At 44.3% G+C, this 11,703-nt stretch overlaps 1 protein-coding gene across 9 annotated transcripts in view; it reads left to right on the top strand.

The window, feature by feature from the left end:
- The first annotated feature begins 1,338 nt into the window (after positions 1–1,338).
- The window catches only part of LOC147823360 (cyclin-Y-like protein 1), a 46,686-nt gene continuing 36,321 nt past the window's right edge, over positions 1,339–11,703 (top strand). For 3 of the 9 annotated variants that reach the window (XR_015444003.1, XR_015443999.1, XR_015444000.1), the window contains exons 1-2: positions 1,339–3,023; positions 3,511–3,741. The gene's annotated coding sequence lies outside the window, so the exon portion shown is untranslated. Of the gene's footprint in view, positions 3,024–3,330; positions 3,751–4,404 lie in introns of those variants that run through there. The other 6 variants (XM_087193406.1, XM_087193403.1, XR_015444001.1 and 3 more) reach the window with 5 other exon arrangements.

Here is an 11,703-nt window from a genome sequence, read left to right as displayed (position 1 = left end):
GATGAGGCATGCAGGTCAGAGTGGCTTGTCGGGAGCAATGCTACATAATTTTAGGGTAAAATCGTTTGGTTAGCCTAGTTCTCCTGCCTACAGCCCAGCTATGGAATTCTGAGACATAACTCCATTTTGGCCTCTGGTCACAACTGAGACCTCAACGATCCAGTGATGCTGTGACTCTCCAGGACAAGAAACATCCTGGGAGCTGAAAACATCCTGGGAGGAACAAACATCTACTCAGTTCCTCCTTGTTCTTGGATTGTTACATCTTATTTACGCAGGATGTACTGAACTCTCTGCAAGTCATTTGTTACATTTGTTTCTCCCAATGTACTAAATAAAAGGTGTGGTAAGCTGGGGTCTTTCGTTTGTGCTGCCCAGAGCAGCAGTGATCAGACCCAAAAGCTCAGCTTCTCAGTCTCATTTTTCTACCTTTCCTGTAATTCGCCGTGTGCTGCCGTGGCTCACAGGAGACTAGGACTTACTGCAGAGGTTCTAGTAACGTCCCCTTTCCCTGTTCCCTACAGTAGCTGAAAAGGAGTGGGCTCCAGGAAGGTTTACAAGAGGGCTCAGTTTGCAGAGTCCTTTGAGTGTCCATCAAGGAGTATTGGGGGGGTCACCCTGTGGCATATGTGTGATCACTAGACCACTGACAGTCACATGTAGTGCAATAAATTGCATGGTGTGTCATCAAGGCACTGCTGTGATAGTATAGTATTCATGAGCACAGCTTTTTAGGGTGACCAGCAATAAAGTCAAACCATCTCTACTGATCAGGACATATTCATTAAGTAATTTCTCATTTTAAACCCTAAGTACTCACTTTTAACCCATTAGAAGAAAAATAAAAGGAATGAGGAAAGTTTCAGAATGCTAAAAAGAAGATGGAAAAGGTAGAAAAGTGAAAAAAAATAAAACAAAAAACAAAATGTAAGGGATAACAATGTTCAACAAAATACATACACATTCAGATTAGACTCAAATTCAGCCATAGTACTTTTTTTTTTCTATCTAGCAGAAAACAAATACTTTATTTTTTTGCTTTCATTTATAACCCTTAAAGTTCCTTAATTCAACTAGGGCACACATACGCAAAGCCACCAGAACAAGGATCACTTAAAGAGCTGGATGTAGAAAATATTATTGCAGTATACTACAAATATGGAACCCTGTTATATGAGCTACAAAAAGCAGCATTTGCCTTTATAGAGTTGAGTGCAATTTGTACATTAAAAAATTCTATAAATGAAGGGAACACCAACACAACAGAAGATATGCCCATCACAGGCGCCCGCCCTGGGAAGCGCGGGCAGTGGTCACCGACCGGGCCGGGCAGAGGACTGTTCCCCGGGGCCACGCGGAGGCCTCTTCTGGGCGAGGGACTGGGTCACATCTGGTTCCAGGTCAGATTTCCTTCCCACCTCACCTGGGCAACGTGTCACTGAGGATAGGGAAGACACTGCCCACAGGCTGCGGAGTGGGAGCAGCAGGGCATCGGGAACGCAGGAATGCATGGCGTGGGACCTTTCGGGGCCCAGAGACAAGGAGAGTGTCTTGAGGATGGAAGAGGAGAGGAGCACAGGATAGAAAATAGAGGCAAGAGGGGTCCATGTGGAGGTGACGACCTGGAGGTGCGGGCAGCATTGACAGGAGCTCCCTAGCCCAGGGACACAGGAGAGGAGGACAGCAGGAGGAAGGGATCCCTGATAGTAAACCCAGAGCCAGCCTCATTCCCAGCCCATCCCTGCGAGCCAAAGCTCGACTCTTTGGCTCCCAGACAGTGGACCCTGCATGCCCAGTGTGCGTAGGCTGGCAGACTTGGCTGCACACACCCCGAGGGAGGAACCGCGGGGCGCCTGCCCTAGCCCGGGAGACTCCCACGCCCTGACTTCTGTGGCTTGGCTGGGGGGGGCGGTGCTGCAGGTGCTGCGGGTGGAGGTGCAGGGCGGGGGTAGCTGCCGCTGCAGGCCCAGGAGCAAGCAGGGTGGGGTAGAGGGCAGCGTGCAGGACAGCATGGAAGGTGAAGGGCCTGGGGTGGACGGCAGAGGCGGGGATGATGTGGATGGGGTGACTGGCGAGGAAGGTGGCCGGGTGGCCGGGGATGATGGAGTGAGTGAGGTGCGACAGGGAGATGGGCGTCAGGTGGGGCTGGGGGATGTGGTGCACGTGGGCCGGGGCCGTGGGTGGGCGTGGGGGTGGATGCCAACGGTGGCGGCCAGGTGGTGCTGCAGGATGGCGTGCTGCACCCTGGTAATGCAAGTGGCCGAGGTCGCGGCGAGATGCCGCAGGTGGATGGGCTGCAGGGCAGAGGTGGCGGGGGCCAAGGGCAGCCGAGGCAGAGAAGGCCTTCACTTGCTTGGCCAGCAGCTGTTGTTGGATGTGCTGCGGCGCGGCCTGCTGGAGCTTGCTGGACTTCTTCATCACCTCGGGCTTGAAGGTGATGGGCTGGCAATCCAGGGGAGCCAGCAAGGCGTCCTCTGCCCCCTTGGGGACTCCATGCGGGGCTTAGAAAATCTCCCAGGAGGAGGCCCGAGGCCCGAGGCCTGAGGCCCGCAGGCTTCCTTACCCGTGCAGCTGGAACACTGGACTGTATGCTTTCCTCCTGGTCAGCTCTGTGAGTAGTGTGAGGCCCTTGACTGCGCAGGCACCTGCCCCAGAAAGTGGGTGTCGCCTTTGACTGAGAGGGCAGGGCCTGCAGGCAGTGGGCCTGTCAGTTGGAGTCTGGCCTTGATCAGCCCAAGGTCCAGTTACCAGAACTGGATGGGGAGGGTGAGTCACTGTGGAGGACTACAGGGCTGAGGCACTGGGACCCAGGGAAACTGAACTGAACCGGGTTTTAGGAGTGGAAGGGCTGCATCTGCAGAGGGGCCCTGGGCCGGGGGTGTGGCCAAGTTACACCCCACCCGGCTAGGCTCCGCCCCTTCCGGCAAATTGCCCACCCCCCCACGTTTCCGTGCTCAGGCGCAAGCCCTCAAATGTTTTGCAGGTCCCGCCCGATGCCTCACTCCCGTGTTCCAGCTATGAAGGTAAGGAGCGGTCTACAGGCTCAGGCCCTGAGAGGTGGTTCTCCAGTGGCTGGGGCCGGAGGACTGGCCATTTTCACCCTCCTCTCTGCCCCAAGGACCCTGCCGCTGCTCCACTCTCCAACTCCCTTGGTCCGGTGGGGCCTTCCCCTCTCTCCCTTGACCCAGCCTGGCCCCTCCCCCTCCTCTCCCCTCCCCCAGTGCCCCCCCCATCCTTCTACCAGTCTTCTCCCGGGTCTCTTCTCCCCTACCCCTCCCTTCGTCTCTTCCTGTCCCCTCTTCGACCCCCTCTCCCTGTCCTTATATCCCCACCCCGCCCGCTGCCTCTCCATCTAAGATCTGTTCTGCTTGCACGACCTTCTTTCCCTTGGGACCGGTGTTGGGTGGAGGCTGTGCATGTTTCTGTAGTGTGCAAACCATAATGAAGTGTAATCTTTTCCTCCTGCTAAACCTCCGGAGCATCAGGTTGAAGCCTTGCCTTTGTCCTCAGAGCCAGTCCCTCGGTGGTTTGGGGCCCGAGGATTCACGCACTGCCTTCACCACTCCAGACCACTACCTTCCGGGACGCCAGACACCTAGCTCTGGAGGGACAGAGCTGGTGCCACACTCCAGGGTTCGAGGCTGCTGCCTAGCACTCCGCACGTCCACCCAGGATGCCCAGCTGATCATGCCCCTCAAGGCCTTCCTGCAACTTGACCGCAGAACTAACGGGGCCCAGCAGGTAAGGAGGGTAAGAATGTCATGCTTGGAGTTACAGTCTTTGCTTTTCTTAATCACATGTATTTAAATTTTTCTGTCTTTTCATAATTAGGTTTATGTTTTGTTTTTTGTTTTTGTTTTTGTTTTCGACCGGGGATCGAACTCGGGTCCTTGCGCTTGTGCAGCAGGTGGCAAAACCACTGAGCTAAATCCCCGGCCCTCTTTTTCATAATTTGATAGCTCGTTTGATTTGTTGCTGTGGCGTCGAAATTGACTTGCTAGTATTTTGTTGGAGAATTTTGCATCTGTTCCTCAGAAATACTTGCGTGTACATTTATTTTGTAATGAACTTGTCTAGCTTTGATATCAGGGTAAGATTGACCTCCAAAAACAGTTTGGGCATATTGTGACCTCTTCAGTATTTGGAAGAGCTTGAGAAAGACTGTATTTGTTCTTTAAATATTGGGTGGAACTAGGCTAAAAAGGCATCAAGTCCCAGATTTTCTTTGATTTAGAGATTTTATTATTGATTCAATCTCCTTGGTTACTGGTCCTTTCAGATATCCTGTTTCTACATGTCTGAGCCTTGACAGATTGTATATGTTCAGGAATTATTCAATCTATCTTTCTCTCTCTCCCCTCTCTTCCTCTCCCTCCTCCTCTCCTCCTTCCTCCTCTCCTCCTCTCTTTCTGTCTTTCTTTTTCTTTCTGAAGCAGGCTCTCACTGTGCAGTTCAGGCTGGCCTTGAATTCACTGTGTAGCTGAAACTGGCTTTGAACTTGGGACAGTCCTCCTGCCTCAGCCTTCCCAGTGCAGGGATTACAGGTGTGTGCCACCATGCCTGGCTCACGTTATAAAATTTTCAGCCATTTATTGAGCATAGTAGTCTCTTATGATCCTAGGTATTTTGGGGTATCAGTTGGAATGTGACCTTTCTTTTCAGATGAGATTCAAAAACTGTTTTATTCCTAGTTAGCCCAGCGAATGTTTTGTCAATTTCATCTTTTAAAAAATAACTCAGCTTTGTTGATCTTTCCTATCTTTCTGTTCTCTGTATCATTTATTTTTCTTCTCTGATTCTTTATTTCCTTCCTCCTACTAACTTTTGACTTGGTTTGTTGTTCTCGTCCTATTTTTTTGAGATATAAATGTAGGTGGTTGGAGGTCTTGTTTCTTATGGTAAGCTTTTATTGATATAAACTTCCTTCTTTTTAGTAGTACATTGTAGTATTCCATTAGTCTTGGTTTGTTGTGTTTCCATTTTTGTTTGTCCTAAGTTGTTGTGATAAAGAAATAATGCACAACAGGGCAGGCCTTTGTCTGTTGCCCCCCCACCCCAATGTTTTTCCATAGGATGTTCTGTTCAAGCAGTGTAACTGTTTGTACTGCAGGATGCTTATACCTAAGGTTTCAAGAATGTTCTGTTAACTCTGCCCATCTGCCTCAATGAGCATGCTCGCCCAGTAGGTGGGCCCAGCCCCTACCCCAGAGATCTCTATGTAAGGTTGCTTGCATTACCGTTCAGGGCTTTAGCCTTCAGAGTATGAACTCTTCTGAGTCCTCCAGCATAATAAAAAATCCCTCCATCTTTCTGAGCACCGCTTGGCTTCTTCGCCACCAGAGACCTTCAGATAACTAACATTGGTCGTAACACAGAGCTATAACACTTGGATGTAAGGCTGAGCTGTCGCACTTTGCTGTAACAGTTGTTTTTTTGAATATCTTTGGGATTTCTTTTTTGACTGACCATTTTCTGCTTAGGGAATGGTGTTTAATATCTACACATTTGTGCACATTTTAGTTTTTCTCCTACAACTGATTTCTTGTGTAATACCATGGTAGTCAGAAAATATTTTTACTGTGATTTCAGTCTTCTCAAATTTACTAAGAATTGTTTTGTGACCTAATATGTCCTCCATCCAGAAGAGTGTTTTGTGTGCACTTTTCCTCTCGTACTTTTCAGTGGCATGTTCTGTACATTTCTTTTGCAGTATAAATTCAAGTCTTTATTGATTACTATCAGGATGATCTATCTGTGGTTAAAAGTAGGGGATTAGGGCCAGGGATTTAGCTTAGTGGTTTCGCCACCTGCTGTGCAAGCACAAGGACCCGAGTTTGATTCCCGGTACCAAAAAAAGAAAAGTAGGTGATTAAAAGCTAATGTTTTTGTATTGCTGTTTATGTCTCTCTTCAAATCTATTAATATTTTTTCATGTATTTAGGTGCTCCAATCTTGAGTGTATATATGTATTTGCATTTTTTATGTTTTCTTAATAAATTGACTCATTTACCATTATCCAATGAATTTGACTCAGAGCAGAAAAAACTTTAAAGTTCCTTTTGCCGGATAGAAGTAGATGAAGTTGCTGACTTACAAACAAGTTCATTCTCAGAGAACGTTTGTAAGTCAGATTCATTCCTAAGTCTGACAAAGTGAGTCTTACACAATACACCTGCGCAAGTTTGCAATTTGAATGTTTGTAATTTGGGGACTTAATGTATACCTAGGTCTGCTGTTTTTTGGTTTCTATTTGCATAAAATATCTACTTCCATCCATTGACTTCCCAAGTCTGAGTGTCCTTAAAGCTTTTGCAATCTATTTTTTTTTTTTTTGGTAGCGGGGATCAAACTCAGGTCCTTGTGCTTGTGCAGCAGGCGGTGAAACCACTGTGCTAAATCCCCGGCCCCTTAAAGCTTTTCTATCTTGAAGGTAGCAGCACTTTTTTTGTTTTGTTTTGTTTTGCACCCAGCCTTTGTGTGTCTTAGAATTGAAGGACTTAATAAATTGACATTCCAGTTAATTATGGATATGTGTGGGTTTATTATGATCATTCTCTTAATTGTGTTATTTATTTATTGTGTTATTTTTTGCTGATTTATAGTTCCTTTGTTTCTGTATTGGTCATTTGCTGTTTGTGATTTGTTTGTTTTTCTTTTAAAAAAAATTTTATTGGGCCGGGCATTTAGCTCAGTGGTTCCGCCACCTGCCTTGAAAGCGCAAGGTCCTGAGTTTGATCCCTGGTACCAAAAAAAAAAAGTTGATTGGTACATTTTAGATATTTGTAATGATGACATTCAACATAGGGAATTTGTACCTGTACATGGTATAGCTGTCTTCTTTTTTTCCCATTCCTTTCCCCTCCCTTCCTCTCCTCTTCCCCTCATTTTTTTTTTTTTTTTTTTTTTTTTTTTTTGTGGTACCGGGGATCAAACTCTGGTTCTTGCAGTTGTGAGGCAGGCAGGGGAACCACTGAACTAAATCCCCGGCCCTTCCCCTTCTTATTTACAAAAGCTTTTATTTCCATTCTTTCTTTCTATTCTTTTTTTCTTGTCCCTTTTTTTCCTTTTCTGCTCCCTGTCCCTTGTTCCTCTTCTCACTTGAACACTTTCTTCCCATTTCCCTATATCTATTACACATTTATGGACAGTTTTGGTCTCTCATGCCAGAGAAACAATGCAATGTTTAAACACATGTGTCTGATGGATTTCACTTAAGAGTATGGTTTCAAGATACATCCTTTTATCTAGAAATGTCTCAAGCTCATCCTTCTTTATTGCACAGTATCATCCCATTGTATAAAAAAACCCCACATCTTTTTATCCACTCATCAGTTGATGGGCATGTGGGCTGTTCCCAAGATTTAGCTATTCCGAACTGTTCTGATATAAACATGTGCATATATCACTGTGGTATGATGCTTTTAATTCTTTAAGGAAGATACCAGGAAGGGGGCTAGGTGGTTAAATGGAACCTCTAGTTTTATTTTTTTGAGGAATCTCCACACTGATTTCCATAGTGGTTGTACCAGTCTGCACTCCCACCAACAGTGGAGCAGGGTTCCTTTTTCTCCACAGCTCCACCAGCATTTGTTATTGGTTGATTTCTTGATAACAGCCATTTTTTCTGGAGTGAGGTGGAATCTCAGTGTTGTTTTAATTTGCATCTCTTGAATGAGCAGTGATGTTGAGCATTTTTCCATATGTTTATTTACCATTTCTACTTGTTCATCTGAGATGTGTCTATTCATTTTAGATGGTCTTTTTTGGATTGGGTCTTTAATTTAGGGGGGTCTGATTTTTTTAAGTTCTTTATATATTTTAGATATTAGTCCTTTGAGGAACAGCTGGCAAAATTTTTTTTTAATCACAGTGTGGGTTGTCTCTTCATGCTGTTGGTGGTTTCTTTTGCTGTGCCAAAGCTTTTTAATAATATGAGATCTTGGTTGTTGATTCTTTGTCATATTTCCTGTGCAATCAGGGTTTTGTTCATAAAGTTTTTGCCTACACCAATGTCTTCAAGAGTTCTACCTACTCTATCTTCCAGTAGATTTAGTGTTTCTATTTTAATATTAAGATGTTTGATCCAATTAAATTTTAGTTTAGTGATGGTGAAAGATACAGGTCTAGTTTTAATCTTTGGCATGTGGAAAAGCAGTTTTCCTGCACCATTTATTAAAGAGGTTATCGTTCTTCCAGTGAAAGTGTATGACTCCTTTGTCAAAGATAGGGTGGCTGAGTGTGTTTGGAGTTGTTTCTGGATCGTCTAATCTGTTCCATTGATCCTTTGGTCTGCTTTTTTGGCCAGTACCATGCTGTTTTTAATCACAGTAGCTTTGTATCATAATTTCAATCAATCAGGGATTGTGATGGCCCTGCCTTGCCTTAATTGCCCAGAAATGCTTTTGCTACTCTAGGTATTTTCTGGTTCCAAGCAAATTTTAGGATTGTTCCTCTAATTCTTTGAAATGTGCTATTGGTATTTTATTTTACTTTTGGTACTGGGGATCGAACGCAGGACCTTGTGCTTGCAAGACAGGTGCTGTGCCACTGAGCTAAATCCCTGGCCAGCTATTGGTATTTTGATTGGGATTGCATTATATCTGTATAACAGTTGTGGAAATATGGCTATTTTCACTGTATTGGTTCTTCCTACCCAAGAACAAGGGATATCTTTCCATTTTCTGTTATCCTCTTTGATCTCCTTTTTCAGAGTACTGTAGTTTTCAATATAAAGGTCTTTCACTTCCTTTGTTAGATTGATTCTTATGTATTTCACTTTTTGGATGTATTGTGAAAGGTGTGATTTCTACAATTTCTCTCTCAGTGAGTTTGTTATTTGTGTAAGGAATGGTATTGATTTTTATGTGTTGACCTTCTATCCAGCTATGTTACTGTATTTGGTTATTAAATCTAGAAGTCTTTTGGTGGCGTTTTTGGGGTCTTCTGTGTAGAGTATCATGTCATCTGCAAACAATGACAGTTTAAGTTCTTCCTTTCCTTTCTTTATTCCTTTTATTTCTCTTGTCTAATTGCTCTGGCTAATATTTCCAGAAGTATATTGAATAAAGAGTGGTGACATGCCGGGATTTAACTCAGTGGTTCTGCTGCCTGCCTTGCAGGCACAAGGACCCGAGTTTGATCCCCGGTACCACAAAAAAGAAAAGAAAAGAAAAGAAAAAAGAGTGGTGACAGTGGACATCCTTCTCTTATTCCTGATTTTAGAGTGAAAGTTTCCAGTTTTTGTCCATTTAGTATGATGTTGGCTGTTGGTTTGTCATAGATGGCTTTTATCAGATTGAGATAAAGACTATCTATTCCAGTTTTCTGTAAGGTGTTGGACTTTGTCAAATGCTTTTTCTGCATCTATTGAGATGATCATGTGGTTTTCTTTCTTGGCTGTGTTTTATATGGGGTATTACAGTTATTGATTTGTGCATGTTGAACCATCCCTGCATCTGTGGGATGAATCCTGCTTGGTCATGTTGCATAATTTTCTTGATGATTTGGAGCATTCTGTTTGCCTGTATCTTATTAAGGATTTTCGTGTCTATGTTCATTAGGGAGATTGGCTGGTAGTTCTCTTTTTTTTGGTTGAATCCTTCTCTGGTTTTGGAATTAAGGTAATGCTTGCTTCCAGGAATGAATTGGAAGCATTTCTTCCTTCTCAATTTCATTGAAGAGTTTCAGAAGTAGCGGCATTAGGTCTTCTCTACATTTCTTGAAGAATTCAGCAGTGAATCTTTCAGGGCCTGGACTTTTCTTTGTGGGCAGATTTTAGTATATGTGCTGCCGAAGTGAGCACTGTTGGTAGATTTTAAATTATACCTTCAGTTTCATTTAAATTTTTATATCATCATGGCAATTCATACAAATCTAGGATTATGTCCATTTTTTCTGAATTTTCCATCTTCTTATTAGAGTACAGGTTCTCGAAGTAGGTACTGATGATCCTCTGGATTTCTGTGGGATTTGTTGTGATTTCAGCCTTTTCATTTCTAGTTGCATGGATTTGAGTCTTTTTTCCTTTTCTTTTATAAGGTTGGCTAAGGGTTTGTGTATTTTGTTTTATCCTTCAAAGAACCGACTCTTTGATTCATGGATGCTTTGTATTTTTTTAGTCACAATTTCAGTAATTTCTGCTCTGATATTTATAATTTCCTACCTTTGGGCTTGGATTGCTTTTCTTGGACCTTGGGGAGCATCATTAGCTCATTTATTTGAGTTCACTTGGTTTTCCTAATGTGGCAATTCACCTCTATACACTTCCCTCTTCAGACTGCTTTCATTATGTTCCATAGGTTCCAATATGTCATACTATCATTATTGTTCAATTATAGTAACTACTTTCTTCATTAATTTCATCTGTGACCCTTTGATCACTCAAGGTCATTATTTAGTTTCCATATGTGTGCATAATTTCTATTGTCTTTTGCCATTGCTTTCTAGTTTCATTATGATCTGATAATATAGATGGGATAATTTTGATTCTTTTGCATTTATTTCTGCATGCTTTATGGGCTAGTATGTGGGCTGTTTTGGAGAAAGTCCCATGTGCTGCTGAGAAGAATGTGCATTTTGTTGGTTTTGGAAGGAATACCCTGTAGACATCTATTAAGTCTATTTGTTCGAAGGTTTGATTCAACTCTTTGACTTTTTTGTTGATTTTTTTTTTTTGGTCTAGTTGATCTATCCATTTGGGACAGTGGGGTATTGAGGACCCCCATTACAACTACATTGGTGTTTATCTGACTTTTCTTGTCAATTTGTTTGTTTTATGAGGTTGGGTGTGCCAGTGTTTGGTATATATACTGTATGTTTATAATCATTATCTCTTCCTGTTGAATTGTTCCTTTAGCCAACATGTAGAGAAAGTGGATTTCAAACCAAAACTAACAGTAGAGGAGCATTTAGGTACAGAAACAGTCAACAGTTTGGGTGCAGCTACGTCCTCTGAGAAAAGTGAGAGCTGGACCACTCAGAGAAGCTGAATTGCCTATGGAACCAGCTTCTTATTAACCGGGGCTTTCTATAAAGTCTGTTGACCCAGACCACCTGTAGAGTTACAAAAGCCAGAGAAGTTCCAGGCAGCACCTGAAGAATGGAAACAGGCATCCTGACCCTATGTGTGAGGGAGATGACAGCCCCAGGTGGGCCAGGGTATTTTGAATCAAATGCCTGCCTGGGTGACAGTTGGGTGGGCATGCGGACAGAACTCTGGTCGCGATTGGCTGCTGGTAACCAGGTGACACAGGATGCATTCCAGTTGGCAGGTGGTGGCCTAGGCAGTTGTTTGGAGGTGGCCGAAGGAGAAAGAAGTCTGGCTTGATCTCTGGCAGTGGCTTTGGCTCTTAGCATTTGTGGGATCTCTGACCCCTTTAAATAAGCCAGATCACTGCCCCTCAGAAGACCAGTCAGCTTGGGGGGCTGGGGGGGGTGAGGGTAAGGCCAGCCTACTGGCCAGAGGGCGGGTGGAAGAACCGCAGAAGAGTCTGCTCTGCATTGCTGAGCTGCTCAGGTGGGACTGAGCCAAGTTGCAGTGGTGCCCCATGGGGAACATTCTGAGCTGTTGTGTGCGCTCCAGTGCCAGCCCCGAGCCGGGCCAGCGCAAGGGGCCAGTGGAGCCAGACTGCGAGTCTGAGATTTCCGTGGGAACCAGGCATGTCCACCTCCCATGCCACATCAGTGACCGGGAGAAGCCCCGAG

The sequence above is a fragment of the Heterocephalus glaber genome, unplaced genomic scaffold (genome assembly GCF_053883595.1).
Source record: "Heterocephalus glaber isolate CG9 unplaced genomic scaffold, H.glaber_assembly_v1.0 deba00001588, whole genome shotgun sequence".
NCBI classification, from domain to species: domain Eukaryota; kingdom Metazoa; phylum Chordata; class Mammalia; order Rodentia; family Bathyergidae; genus Heterocephalus; species Heterocephalus glaber.
This window is presented reverse-complemented; position numbering and strand designations above follow the sequence as displayed.